This window comes from Dermacentor andersoni, chromosome 4, assembly GCF_023375885.2.
Source record: "Dermacentor andersoni chromosome 4, qqDerAnde1_hic_scaffold, whole genome shotgun sequence".
Lineage (NCBI taxonomy): Eukaryota > Metazoa > Arthropoda > Arachnida > Ixodida > Ixodidae > Dermacentor > Dermacentor andersoni.
In genome coordinates this window covers 70667187-70682305 of record NC_092817.1, presented here as the reverse complement: position 1 = coordinate 70682305, position 15119 = coordinate 70667187, and the positions used below count along the sequence as shown (strand labels likewise).

The 15119-nt window shown below is 48.1% G+C and overlaps 1 protein-coding gene across 3 annotated transcripts in view; it reads right to left on the bottom strand.

The window, feature by feature from the left end:
- Positions 1-15119, bottom strand: part of NaPi-III (Na[+]-dependent inorganic phosphate cotransporter type III) — an 85685-nt gene that overhangs the window by 67942 nt on the left and 2624 nt on the right. The gene's annotated exons all lie outside the window — the stretch shown is intronic.

Sequence of the window (15119 nt, the reverse complement as noted above, 5' to 3'; positions counted from 1 at the left end):
CAACATGGATTTTAAGGGCGCTATACCCCACCCGGCTAACAAGTCGCGAAAAACAACGTCCAAGATAATGCAGCAGATAGGCACTCGACTAAGGTGCTCAAACTCGCTAAATAAAAGTAAAATATATCTCTATCCATACCTGCTTTCTCGGTGTAAATTAACTTCGTCTCCACCACGAGTTTCTTTCCGGCCGTTCTCAATTCTGTCACGCAGCTTTTTCTTCTTTTTTTTCTGCTTGGTCACCTAAGTTCGTTCCTAATTTCATGCGAAAATGTCTAACGGAAGTTAAGTGCCTGCACGGGGCGCTCTTGAGTCGCCGTGCTCCCTCAGTACGAGATTACAATGAGATTACTGCGACATGTTCGTGTACCGTCTTGAGTATCGCGTACCGGACTGCAGGACGATCACGAAGATGAGGAATATCACGACAGCGCAGGCTACGGCGCAACTGAACTGATGAATGGACGCAGCCAACTGAGTCTTATGACATCGAAAAACCGGTCACTCTCACCTGTTGTAGCGCCACTCGGCGGGCCGTATCGTATAACGATATCGTGGTGGTTGAAGACGTATACAGAGCCATGAGACGAAACCGAGGCTTGCAGCAACAACGCCGCATGCTTCGAAGCGGTCGCCATGCAGACACTCACATAAGTCAGAAGTCGGGGGTACACGATGCGGAAGAGTGTGAAAACACTTGTCATATACGGAAAAACATACAGGACAGCGCTAATTTCGTGCAGTTCCGTTAATACGAACCCCATACTACTCGCGTCCTCTTATTGTTTTTAGTACATTCTTCTGAGAAGTTAAACCGGAGTAATTGAAAAACGATAACGCGGCGTATAACGTTTAGCACGCTTAAGGAGCGAAACGCGAACATAAGAATAATCTAAGTAGGCGCACGGCTATATCCGTACACCAATAACCGCGTCGAGGGAGTTTGCAACATGTGAAAAGTCCCAACGAGTTTCCCGGAAAGTAGCTTTTCCGACACGCGTGCGCCGTATATAACATGTACTAGACTCCACCATACTTTACCCGAACTTTACCCGAACACGCTTTAAGCGCATTTTATCCCTTTCCCATGCAGACGTTGCTGGCAATTTCCGGTTGGGGTCCTTTCAAACTGTGATTCGATATTGGCTCCTTACAGCTTGCGTTTGTCAAAATTAAGCTGCTCGGTTTGCGCCTCGATTGCGGGTCAAGTCTGACAGCGACTGTGCCATGTATACACAATGCGCGCCAAAACCACCCGATCCGGCGGACGACGAGTCGGAAGCAGGTCCATACGACGAGCCACATGCCTACACATTATACGAATCGGATGCATAGGATGAAAACGCATGGCAGGGTTCCACGAGCCATCCGACGTGCGAGCAGTCGTACCAACAACCGCATCCAACCCGTTTCCAGCTGGTTCCAACGGGCTCACCCTATCGGCGCAGCCATCTCCTAGGCAAGTGCGTCACACGCCGAACCAGACTCCGCATGGCATGCCGCGTCTCGGCAATTTGATGCATAGTACGACGCCGAGTTCGCTACGACATGCGACGTGCCTGAAAGGCAGCTGTTCCATGCACTGTTGGGATTTGTTGGACGCGATTTTGAACAATCGTTGGATGCGGCTCCTTGTATATGCGGCTAGTTCAACGCCGGAGCGGACTCCAAAGTAGTATACAGCGTGTCCGGCTTTACCCACGCGTGTTACGCGCTTTACAAGTGCCCTTCAGAGCGAAAGTTGTATCGTAAAGAAATGTGTAGGTGATTCCTCCCTTTCCTTTTATTAAATGTGCAGGCCGTCAAATCTACGCACGCGGCTAGGGTCATCCTTGTTATATAGTATATAAGCACAACACAACGCTTATTCTAAGTCGCTCGCGAATGACGGAAGTGTAGGCAATCCTGGCATTGAATGTTTAACGAAGGGAGATGAACTGTATCCGACACATATAGGGAAATTGGAATGAATGGTATGCAGACGACACATTTCACAGCATGCAGTGTCGCCTGAATAACAACTCTCATCCCCAATAGTATGATCCGACGCGGATGAGGTTCGAAAAAAAAAAAAAAAAAACGAGGAAGACTGCACGTGCAAGAAGTAATGTGGTGAAAGGCGATTAATTTCACCTTCCCCTCAGGCAGGGATCGTTTGCAGTGCGATAATGTGACTCACGCAGACAGATGAGCGATCATACCGGGAGTGAGCGCGCGAAGTGGGCACAGCGTCGCTGACGCCCGATTAAGAGGAGACAAAACTTGATTTATTTCTCTTCAGCGCCAACTGTTTCCGGTTCGGTGTGCGGCCATTCATGACCGTGTAATTTAGACGATACATAGTTGTCGCTTTTGTACCTTGACACGTTTTATCCAGGCGGAAAAATGCCTTTGCCGTCAACGATGGCATTACACAGACGGGACGCAAAGCGGCCGCATATATACGAGTCTTAAGAAGTGCCAGGCGCACGCACAAAAACAAACATCTCATTCGACGTTTCCGCAGCTGTCTGGCCTTTACGTATAGAAAAACGCCTGTTCAAGGCCGAAACGCCAAATTAAATACTTGCTTTTGTTTTCGTACGGGCGCCTGCACTTCTTACACTACTTATGAACCACCGGTTCCAAAGAAGAATTCATTCAATCATACATGCATACAATATATATTACATACAGACATATAGGCGAAGAACAGTATCGACATTTCGGCTCGACGACGGCTGAAGTTCAACTCTTTATAGGAGACTGATTATTAGCACCTTTGTGCAGAGTAAAAGCTGCACAGGCAGCATGTACCACTTAAAAGTTCTATGTCGGTTTCATTAAAAAAAAAAAAGACAGCTTTTGCGTCAGTGTCGGCGCTACTCCAAAACAGACAGTATAAGGCCGCAAATATCGTGTGTTAGCATACAAGTTAACAACCTAACGGTAAGAGCGCGAATCAGGAGGCACACGTATACGCCACAGACAAAAGCTATAACGCACAGCGCCGCAACTGTAATAGCGTTATAGTTAATAACGTTCTCATATTTAACATGACTAAAGCAATTAAGCCACACTGTTACAGTAAAAATGTGGATAACAAAACAAGCTATTCATCCACGATATCACAACAACAGGTAACACATAAAGCACAGAGCTCTCAAAAGCGAGAATGAATAATGAGTGAATAATAATGAGTGAATAATAATGAGTGAATAATAATCGCTCATGAGAGGGATATCGTAAGAAGTATACGCACCGCTGACTAAAGCGGGTACAGAGGACTGCGTCGCCAGTAACAGCCGCTCGCAGCCCAACGATCGAGACCGTCGCACTCTCCAGGCACAATCGTTTATACTTGCGGCCAATGACGCCTGTTCGGGAGCCACCGTGGTCTCGCAGCGTCGCGGAGAAGCTATCCGTTCGCGCGCTCGCACTCTGGCAATACCACTGCCAGCAAACTGTCCGGGCAAAGTGTTTTGGCCGACCGACAGAACGAAAGGCGGCGACCTTGTCGACAACCCTAAATGCTCCGGGAGGAGTAGGGAAGCGCACCCCGAGCTCTAACAAACGCCTGGCAAATCTACTCAACCCCCCCCTCCCTCCCCTCTCCCGCTTCTGGGTCATCACACCGTCGTCAGCTCGCCTTCGACTCGCCGCTGCGGGCCTGATAATGGCAAAGAAAACAAAAACAGATGGCTGACCCTTCAAGACCGGGCGCCGCGGCTTCGGGACGGGCCTGACGGAAGTCTTCGCTCGACTCGGCGTCGTAAAAGAGAACTGACCACACGTCGCTCCTTTGCGTGCCAGCCATAAATGAGAGAGACGGAGGAAGACACGAGCGGCGACACGTGGCTGGCGAGCAACGCGTGTCGTTCCCTTCGGAATGATGGCAAGAAACTAGGCAAACGCACGATGAAAAAAAAAAGAAAACAAGAAAACGAAGCCCCTGTGGAGCGAACATCCATCAAAACCGGGGAGTGAACGTTCTCTCTCTCTTTCGAGAAGTTAGGCTGCATGTGAAGTGAAGAGAACGCCCGGGCAAAGGCTAAAAGCGGTTCTGGTAGCAAGAGAAGGAGTGAAGGAAGGTGCACATGCGGCCATGGCTAAACAATACAACCCGGGTGAAGAAATTATTGAAGAGCGATGCGGGGCGCAAGGGCCGACAAATAATGCGCATGACGTCTGAGCAAGAGTCAAGAATCCGCGCTACGCTTTACGGGAAGAGCATTGCCCAGGACAGAATTTCTTCGCGACTCAAGGGCATGCCACGACATCGACACTATTACCACACTACGTTTCCAAAGAAAAAGTTATGCGCAGCGCGCGGTGTAGGTGTACATACACTGTACGACGCTAGCGACTGCCCGGAAATTGAAAATTTCTCATACCGTCGTACAAATTTGAGAGAAGGCTCAGGCATATACGCTCACCTCACATGTTACGACATGTGTGAAGCGAACGTGAAGTAAGGAAGGGCACCGCCGCAAATATTAACACCGGCTTCCGGACCGCGCGCGGCATTAATGGATTCTTGGTAACAGTAATAAGACCCTGACCTTGGACTAGTCGGTTAGGCCGCACAAATAAAATCGATTATGTCCGTCCAAACGGCTATCACCGAAGCGAAGGTACCAGCGAGGGCTTAGCATCTCCCCTGCCCTCTTTTCTATTTTTCAGCGCACCCACTTCTTTGCTTCTATCTTTTTTAAAGGTTACTAAAGACACGTTCAAGACCAAGAAGCTCAGTAGTAACATAGACACACATAAAGAAGGACATGTAATGAGAAGCCCTTTATCAAAGTGAAGCAACACATCACAGTCGCCCAAGGACTCAATGCCACCGTTTGAGCACTGAACGCAAGCGAAAATGGAAGGAAGGAACTGCGGGAAGGAAGACACAAATCCCTTCAAATAAGGGTAGCGCGCCGTCGCGAAATTAAAGAACGAAGCGTACCATCAGACGGCTGGCCTAAAGCCTTTATAAACGTTCGCGGTTCTCGTTTCTATGGGCGTTGAAGGACGAACACATGAAGAACATTTTTCTCAGAAACAGGCAGAAAGAATGACGTGGGCTCTATGAAGGGATTACAGGGTGGCAAAACAGGCACACGACACTGAGATGAGGCCACGGCGCCCGCAAAGTTCTCGAGGGTTATAATATTGGCCGACTTTTGCAATCCGTTTGGAAATACATCACGCGAGAATGCCTCGTCTTTTTTTCTTTGCTGTACCGTAATTATTGAAGGATTACCAAATCTTTCCACGGCCTATTGGGGGCGAGCTCCACCAGTGGAAAAGCTGGCGCTGCCGTCGGCGTGACGTAGTATGAGGAATCACGTGGACACAGCGGCCGCGTCGGCTGCTTCGGAGGCGCGGAAGCAAGCTGAAAACGAAAGTTTTAAAGTCCCACCTGCGCTGCGGTTCTGATTAAGAAGGGAGGTTCTCCCGCTTCGGGCGTCGACTTGACAACACTTGAAAGCACTATAATAAGTAGTGGCTGCCTTTGAAGGCATCCAAAATGGTACGCTACTGATCGGTGCCGCAGTGCCGGACGTACGCAACGGAGCCCGGTGCGAGCCTGCACACGTATCCGCGGGACAAGGAGCCCCGTGAAGGTTGGATCGCGAAACTTAGGACCGGCAAACAGCCATCGGCTACAACTCGGGTGGGCAGCAAGCACTTCCGCGAGGAAAATTTCTGCTACGGCGTCGGGGCTGCGATGTTCATTGAGTAGCTTGCTGAGAAGACCGATCAACATACAGTGCGTTGCAACTTGAAAAATAACGATATTGAAATGTCCAATGATTAAGAGGAAACGAAAAAAAAAAATACTGAATCGTCGCGACGGCACGCCACAAGTCGCCTTAGGCGTCGAAGTCCCTACTTATAACGAAATTATTTTTGAACAGGTCTGAGCGTCCATGCAACAATCTTTGCTTGGGTACTACCAAATGATCATGTGCTGCGGTCTAAAACTCACGGCACGGTGCGAGAACGCGCTCGCAGGCGCGGACATGCATGCAGACGCGCAGTCGGTCGCTGCGAACCCGTGCGATCGCTGCATTGAGGCTTCATACTGTTATACTGCATTATATAGACAGCTAGCCCACTAAGAACATATTTTACATAGTTTGCTCTCAGCGATCGCCTACCTTTCACGCAAGAAACCGGTTCGGGGGACTCCATCGCGGCGACAGCTCGCAGTGGGCGTTCACTGTACGAATTCGGTAAAGAGATAACGTCAGTAAACCATTCTGTGCTTTCTGTTTGCTCAAGATTATTTTTTTGATAGTAAGGAACTTGTGTCGTTTTGAGAGTACTTACAGAAATGTCCAGGGGGCGGAGGGGGGGGGGGGCTCCCGCGTGGTGTTTTTATCGACCGCCGACAGCCAAACCTATGAGGAGCGCGTCGTGTCATCCCTCATACTACGCAAGCGAGGCACTTCCGACAGATGGCGACTCCGTAAGTTTTCGCCAGCAATACATCTGATCCCACCGCCTCATTTGTTAGCTCTCTACAACTGTACCAGTATATCAACGTGCACCCAGGACTGCCGTGTACATTACTTCAAGATCACTCAAATTTAGGCCGACTAAACACCACCTTTTCTTAATGAGTTGGTCACTATGTCAGGCAATAGCGATATATATCCTCTCCATTAAAAAAGAATCGTGTAGGCGAAAAAAAAATGCGCGTACCCGGACTCGGCTACAGAAAAAAATATTGTCTGTCTATATTGAATGGAAACTAGGAAATGCCCTTCGCATCGTCATCGCATCGTTATGGTATGCATACAGAGTATACATGCAATAATCTACATTCTCTGAGAACGCCGCCCCCTTCTTCGTTGTTCCATACTGACAGGTATAATAGAGGTAGGCCGGAGAAGTTTGGTGTCCGGCGTGCTCCTCTTACCGAGGGGTAAGATGCGCACAACAGCACGTCACAAAGCGCAGGCGCCTCCCAAGCAGTGCTAGAAACTTAAGCCGCCCTCTGTTAAATACGTCAAGAGCGCTTATGCTGCTCGCAGTGCGCTTTGAGCGTAGTTTTATGTGAAATTGATAAAAGGGGACGTTCGGATTTTGTTGCCTTGGCAAATAACCAGCTTTCCCAGAAAAAGAAATGAAAAGAAAAAGAAAAGACAATCACAGAAACGCGTGTAATCTTGAACGAATAACAGTCAAGTCCAGCGATATTTACCATTCCGTTTTTCCAGTGCTGTCATATTTACCGTTTCCTTTAAGCCGTCCACTTTTAAAGCACAATGCAAGTGCTCGAGTAACGTGCTTTGAAAAGGCAAAGGTTCCAAGCCTCGTACATCCCTATCGACTCCGAGAGGTCGTGCCTCCTTTAAGTAAACGCCAGGGAGCGGTTTTGCTCCGTATTCCTCTGTGCGAACTGACCAGTGTGCTGACAAGGCCCTCTACCAGGGAGCAGGAGAGAATGAGGTTGCCCCGGTGATGTAGGGTATAAGGAGGCCAGCGAGACGCCACGAAGGAATCTCCTCTGCCCTTACGTGCAAAAGCACGCTCGCCGAACGTTCCTGCACTTTCTCCCTTGGAGCAGACCGCTCACACGTTACGATGTATTGAACTTCTCTTATTTGTTTTTACACCATCTCGTCTTCCCTGCCGGACCCTCTCCGGCGGTCAATCTGGTTCGAGTTCCAAGTAGACGCTGCTGAAGGTCGGCGAAACCCCGTCCGCGCACCAACTGGTGGCAGCCTTAACAATACCTAGTGGCCCAAGCAGGTACACAACTTGGGTCACTGGGTCGGCGTAAGAGAACAGACAGGCAGAGACTCAAAACCGCTGAAGCAGCAAGGAATGATATTCTCATTAAAACAGCCTAGTAACAGGCCTACTGAAAGACGGAACAGCACAGCGCATGTGTTGTTTCATCTTTCAGTGGTCCTGCTGCTACGCCGTCTCTCTCGGAAGGTTTGAAAAGTGTCGAACAGCCAACAATGAAATGAAAAAAGAAAGCTTTTGTGATGATGTATATGACAGTGCCCTCCTGCTCGAAACCGGATCAAAGTGTTTTCGAGAACGCGGTGTGGTCGAAAATTTGCCGACGAAGATTGCTATATATGCGCATAGCGTGTGGGAATAAATAGCGCCGAAACCACAGTTTTGTTAGCGCGTCGCAATATCCGCCCACAAGTAAATGAGAATGTATTTACTCTATCCCGACGCCTTCGGTTTTAAGGGAAAGACGAATGAAGATGCGGTGAAAATTGTAAAATACTGTTTGCAGGTATACAGCGTGGATATCGAAAAAAAGAAAGAACAGAATATGAATATAAACTTTGAACTAATAAAATACCCTATAGACATTAAAAAGACTATTTCGATCTGAATGAGTCTCTGCTACAATACCAAGCCGCTCTTACCATAAGATTTTTTGGGGCGTGAGGGAGGGGGGGGGGGGGGGGAATCCCGGCCACGGCGGCCGCATTTCGGTGGGGGCGAAATGCGAAAACACCCGTGTACTTAGATTTAGGTGCACGTTAAAGAACCCCAGGTGGTCGAAATTTCCGGAGTCCTCCACTACGGCGTGCCTCATAATCAGAAAGTGGTTTTGGCACGTAAAACCCCATAATTAAAAAAAAAAAATTAAGGGAAGGGGGGAAGGGATGATTTGTCGCTAGGCATGCGGAAATAAAATAAAATTAAAAGTATCCATCGTGCATGACCTGGAGCAATGTATGTCTCTGCAAACTTTCTTTAAAAAGGAAAGCACGAAAATCGAGACAGGTGGAGACGCCGCGCTGGAGGTCCCACACAAGCTTGCCATCACGTCATGAATATTGACGGCGTCTACTCGGAGCCATAGTGACTCCACTGTATTCTAAGCGAAAGGCTAAAAGCAAATTTCAAAAGCTCTTCCTGACCCCCCCCGCCCCAACAAACAAAAATTATTTGAAATCCTCGACATCACACTGACGTACAGGCGATGGTGTATCGGAGCGAAATTTTTAACAAGATAACTTTGCCCTTCATTTTATTTACAATACTCTAAGCCCTTACGGGCTGTTACAGGAGTGGGGAAAACATTACCAATGTTATATATTATGCACCTCTAAACGCCTAGATTACTAGGCGTTTAGAGCTAGTAATCTAGGCATTAGCTATTAAATTGTAGTAATCAACCTATTCGCGCGAAATTAATGAAAATGGAGTTTTGATAGAACACCTTATGAGTTTAAACTGATTTAGTGTTTCTATTCAGTATCCCATTGACATTTGCCTGCAATGACTGGTATTAAAGGGCAGGGCCTAACGATTAGCGATCCTATTCCAACGGAGACTTTTTGAATACGCCCTGAATAGACGACTTGCAAAAAGTGCGCGCCCACTTCGATAAGGCGGCCGGACTACAATATCTGGTGGGAAAACATGGCATATTCCCGCTATTCCTATCGAAAACATTTTTAGCGGTTCTTGACCAGCTGAGCTGGAGTCCGCGCACAGACAAAGTGTTTGTGGTCTGTCAATGCAAATTCTAGGCTAACTATAGCAAGTAAAAGCTGGTTGTTCCTGACGAAAGTGTAATCTTCGGCTGAGTATTGCTGGCGTTAAATGAACCTAAGACGTTCAGGTTTCATTCTAATATCAGTACCAGAAAGACCACCACTTCTGAAAAATGGCAACATGCGATTCGTTATTCCTATGTCAGAGAAGCGACTGTTCGAGACGTACATGCCGCCTCCTGACACCCGGTAAGATACTAATATGTGCAGGTGAATGTAATTCTACGCCACTGCAGTACAAGTGAGTGTACCTATGCGCTTTTTTACTTTTCAGGGTTGGCAGTGCACACAATTAAATGTTTCTCTTTGAAGCGCGTCCTCTTGACGCGCGATTGCACGGCAGTGAGGCCATGCGCGAGAAAAGCGACGGGTGTTACGATTGGCGTTTAGCACTGTTGTACCCGGCATCCCTTCCCGACAAATAATGCTTCACCGCCAAGCGTGCAGCTATGAAAGGCCCTTCACGCTACATATTCATTTTCTCAGCGCCACCTGAGATAAGCAGTTCCGTATCTCCGCCTGTTCGACCGTCCAGAGCTGACGGGCGAGACGGGCGCCGACCCGGACTAGCTGGACCCGACAACGACTGTGTCGTGCAAACAAAGCAGCTCACTTCAAGGCGATAACAGCCGCCGCCCTCCGTGAAATTGGTAATCACCGCGAAGACCACTCTACCTTGACCTGACAAGCAGACTGTCACGCAGAGCCCACTAATGGATAAAAGGGGACAACGTCGAGGACTTCCTGGGAACTGAGTCGACATCAAGTTGCCAGTTTGCCACGCCGTTGCCTCGTATGCGGGGGCAATCGCGCAACACTGGAGGCGGAGTCCGGCGGAACGGTGCGACGACATGGGCGGGATTTTGCGAGCGGTTCGACGACTGTGATTGACAGAGGAGAACAGCAGTGAATTCCCCCGACGAGAGAAAGGGGAGAAGGAAGTGCTTAAAAAGCGGATTTGAGTGTTGCGAGGGTGTGCTCGTGCTCGTACTGGTGCACGATCGGAGATCGTTGTTCAAAACGCACGTTCAGCGACTGACGACTCGGCGCGGCCTAAACTAATCGCGCGAGGCGAAGCTGAACGCAAACCGAACGTGCTTTCCGAACAACGATCTCCGATCGCGCCCCTGGTGCTCGTATCGCACACGTAAACCATCATCATGTAATTTTGTAAATCCATCTTCTCATCGTAGCCCCGGAGCTCTCGATCAATCGGCACCTGGCACACCACCATCCATCGAAACTTAATGGCCGCTCAGACATCGAATCACAACAAGGGGCGGTTTGGTAACAGATGACGCGTGGCGTGCGCCGCCCCCTGTGCCGTTTCGCGCATGCGCTTGGTTTTCAGCACTTACTGTACATGGCGTCGCGCGGAGCATGAGCGACGCAATCGCGTGTTCCCGCTAACAGTGGACCTAAGTGTAAATTCGTTGCAACTTAAACCTTCTCCCCAAAAGGTGAACAATCGCTCATGGCAATAAGCCTAGTAAGCGTTGTTGAAAAACAGCTTCGCAAGATGTCAGCACCAGAGCTGCTGGCACGGTGGCCGCTGAGCCCGCGCTGTGTGTGTTTGCCAACACACACATACATATGAACGAGAAGAAGAGGGGTAAACGAACGGCCAGATTATTGTTAATCCCAACCGTATGAAGCCAAGCAAAACATAGGGGAAAGTATTTGTAGCTTTAATTGAATTGCAGAAATCATTTATACAATTGAATTAAAGATACAAATAAGTTGACCTATACTTTCCTTGGCTTCATTATCTGTTGGCTGCTGCTGCGTGCGTTGATATCTGATTTTGTGACCGAAGTACGCACTAAGGCATGCATCGTACGGTCTTCCAAAGATACGCGTTGACGTTCTTGGTTGCTTAACTAAATATTCGCAAATTAGGGCCCTGCAACGTTTTTTTTTTTTTTAAACACGACATATAAACTTGCCTCGGCGATAGAGAACGCTGTTCCTGTAAATCAGGGCTGGGAAATTATTTTTTTTTGCGGAGTGGGGCGGGAAAGAGGGTTGGGGGAGCGGAAGGCACATTAGGCACTAATTCTGGAGGGCCGGACCAATTTTCTGAAGTGTACCCACATCAACAAATTCAAATTACACGTGCATTTCTTTTGCTACTGGTACCAGTCGGAGTCTGTTGTGATTAGGTTTAGAAATGTGTCGTTTTAACACAGTTGATCTGTCAATGGCGAGAGCAATGGCTAGGTCTCGACAAGTGTCGAGTAAGCACGGCGACTACTGTACTGATATGTTTCAACGTGACGGCTAAGCAGTACCTACGGCAAAAGCAAAATCAGAAAAAAAATGTAATTCTTGACGGATAGAGACCCTGGTTGTGGTGCCATCTGGTGGCGGATAACGATAACAATGCGACGATAGTACAAGTTCTCAGATTAGCAGTACGACAAGTGCAGTTGTACTACAGAGGGTTAAAGTCGTTGAATAACTGTACCGAGGCTCGCGCAACACGATCTCGAGGTCACGCTTGGCGCGTGATACGGGGGCAAACAGCGTTGAGTGCAGTAGGAATGTCAAAGAGGACGGGAAGGCTGCGAAGGCGTGGCAGCTGCGATATTTGACTGCCGATATATCGGATGATTCAAGGCGCATTCAATACCAAATATTCGCCATGAAATGCCCTTTAATACCGGACGTGAAGTTGACGGATATAAAGCGGCAGGTCGCAGTCCGGAAAAATGTATCCGTCTTCCTCCTACCCTGCGAGGCGAGTTCGTCACTGAGAAAATCGCAATGAAAACTGCACGTCCCTTCAAGGCGTAAAGATCGCAGGTTACCGTGTGTTCGGATTACTGCGCTACCGCTCTGATAAATGAGGAGGCCCGCCCAGGGAAGGCGCCACATTCACGAAAAATCCCACGCAAACTCTGTAAGAACCATAAAATTAGCCAAACTAGATTTTCTTAGACCCCTCAGACCCAGTGTCCGCGTCTGCGGGGCCAGTGGCTTCCGTCCTTTTCGAAATTAAAACAAAAATGATAAGCTAAAATATTCAGTGGTATGAGGTGCGCGACCATGTTGTTTGCATCGATCTTCGAGCACGTGGATACTGATCGCAGGTTGATATTGAATGATTGCATTGTCACCGACAACGAAAAATGAATGTGCAGCACATTTCAAACGCCACCAGATAACGCGGCAATACATGAACGCGAGGAACCGCCACGCGAGTTTAAATATGTATCTGTGTTTTACGGAAACAAAAGACGCTTTTATCAGAACTGGAGAAATGGACGCTTTGTCTACATACACGGAGGTGCTAGTGTGAGACGTGCCCGCATTATCTACAATGAAGTAGTTTTTCAGGTTTGTCAGAAACAAGTTGGCATCTCGAACTGACTTTAACACGTATTGTGTCATTAGGCTTTATTATTATTATCTTGAGGGGGCGGAAAGTTCTGAGGAGGTTACAGGTTCAAATGCAGTATAATCGTCTTATTTGTTTTGCCAGTGAGTTAATTCTATATACCAAATGCAAACGGTGCTTAATAGGCGTCACTGGCAGCTCATTCTCCGTTATCGCAGTGGTGGCCCACCAAGCCTGACGTATACGCATGTTTGCATAATTTTATCGCGTAGAAAACATATATATGTTCTCGACAAAAGTTACAATTTTGCCGTCTTGAAGCGCTAATCTATAGCTTCAGCTTAAAGGGACACTAAACGCAAATACTAAGTCGATGTGGACTGTTTAAATACATTTCCAGAAACTTCGCAGCGCTTGTTTCATGCCAAGAAAAGACTTAGTTTACGAGAAAATTGTATCTGAAGGGTCCTAATGCCTTTTTCGAAATTCAAATATCCCGCCACCCAACCGGGGGAGTGGTGACGTTGCATACGCCATCACCGCCCTTTGCTGCCATCGGCGAGTAAAACGGCGCCCGACAGACGGCGGCACCCAGCCAAGACAGAGCGGCGGATTCGCCGCTGTAGCTTCTTTTTGATCAAGTGGCGTAGACCGTTCGGGCATCCCGTGACATCACATGGAAGTTGAATTCTCTGCTACTTGTATGTTGTTTGATCGAGTTTCGCTAGCCAGCAAAACCAGCGCAGCACTACGCGATCAGGAAAGCACTGAAACGCGAAAGCTAGGGCGGCGCAGAGTCGAGCGAAAACGAAACCTTTCGACCGCCCGCGTCGTTGTCAACGGTAATTTCAATTAGTTCTTTTTTCGAAACATGAAATGGAACTGGACAAGTAGCATTTTATTCCATCTTATAATACAATACGAGGATGTGTTTTGCAACGAGTAGTTGAGTACTAGTGACAGAATTTAACTGCAGGAGTGCTTTCCTCACCGGGCAAGTGCTTGAATGTCCCGGGGGAGTGCTTTCCTCATCGGGCAAGTGCTTGAATGTCCCGGGGGAGTCTAATCATGCCCTGCATTTATCTCGATTTCTCTACTATTAAGGCTCTGTTCGCGATAATATTCACGCCTTAGAGATTCTCGAGCACTAATCTATCACTTTAGCTTGACTTTGTATTTTTCTTTAGTGTCCCCTTAACATGTTTTCTCTGGGCAGGGTGTAGGAACGAAATGCCTTTCGTTTTGGTTTTAGTTTCGTTCCACTGAAAAAAAAAGTTCCGTGCCGGTTCTGCTCCGGAACGAAAAAAAAAAAAAAAAATGATCCGTAACGGTTCATAACGGTTTTGGTTCGCATGCAAAAATTTTCGAAGCAAGGTAACGATAAAAACAGAGAATTTATTTTTCTCAGTCATTGAATTCTGATATCATACTCAGTGCGTGCCCTTCAAGGCCCTGAGCATAATTTCAGAAGCGTCATCGATGCACTCGCCAAAGTGCGAGACCGCTGTTCCAATAAAACGAACTTAAACGAACGATAAAACCTCGGTAACAATGCCTTGTACGCGTGGGAAACAAAACGATAAGGTCTTCAGTGCTCAAGCCTTGGGTTTTGCTACGACGCCGATGTTCTGGTGCACCGAGCGGCAGGCTTAGATTAATGGAGCGCTAGATCGGCTATCGATCGTACTATCCCTGCCTGAGATACGCGCTAATTCTGACATTGCCTGACGTCGGTTAATTTATTTCGAACTGGCGACTTTCCCCTTGAACCGAAAACCAATCAAAAATATTTCGGGTTCACTCCGAAACAAAATAACGTTTCGGCCACGTTATCGTTCCGGTAAAAAAATACGGTTGTTTTTCGTTTTCGCTCCGTTCCGACACAGTGGCTCTGGGTTGCCTTTACACGTACTTGCGTACACGCATTCACCGAGCCCTGGGTAAGTTGTCCACGGTTAGGTCGACCAAGAATATTAGTCAGTTCACTGCTCCTATAAGACGGCGTACTACGTTGCGCCTGCTGTCGAAAGGATGTTCCACATCCGCCGTCATGGTCATGGGGGGGGGCATGGCTATAGCACTCCCAGCAAGTAAGTAGCCAAGAAATCGAACGGAAGGACTACCGTAGGCGACTGGGCAGAGCATAGCACGTGTAATGCCGACGGCCACTCCAGGCGAATTTTCGCCCCTCGTCGCAGTGATTTCCCAAATAAAGTTCCAAGTGCGGGAAGAAGGTCCGGTATACTGTTTCCTCTTCATAA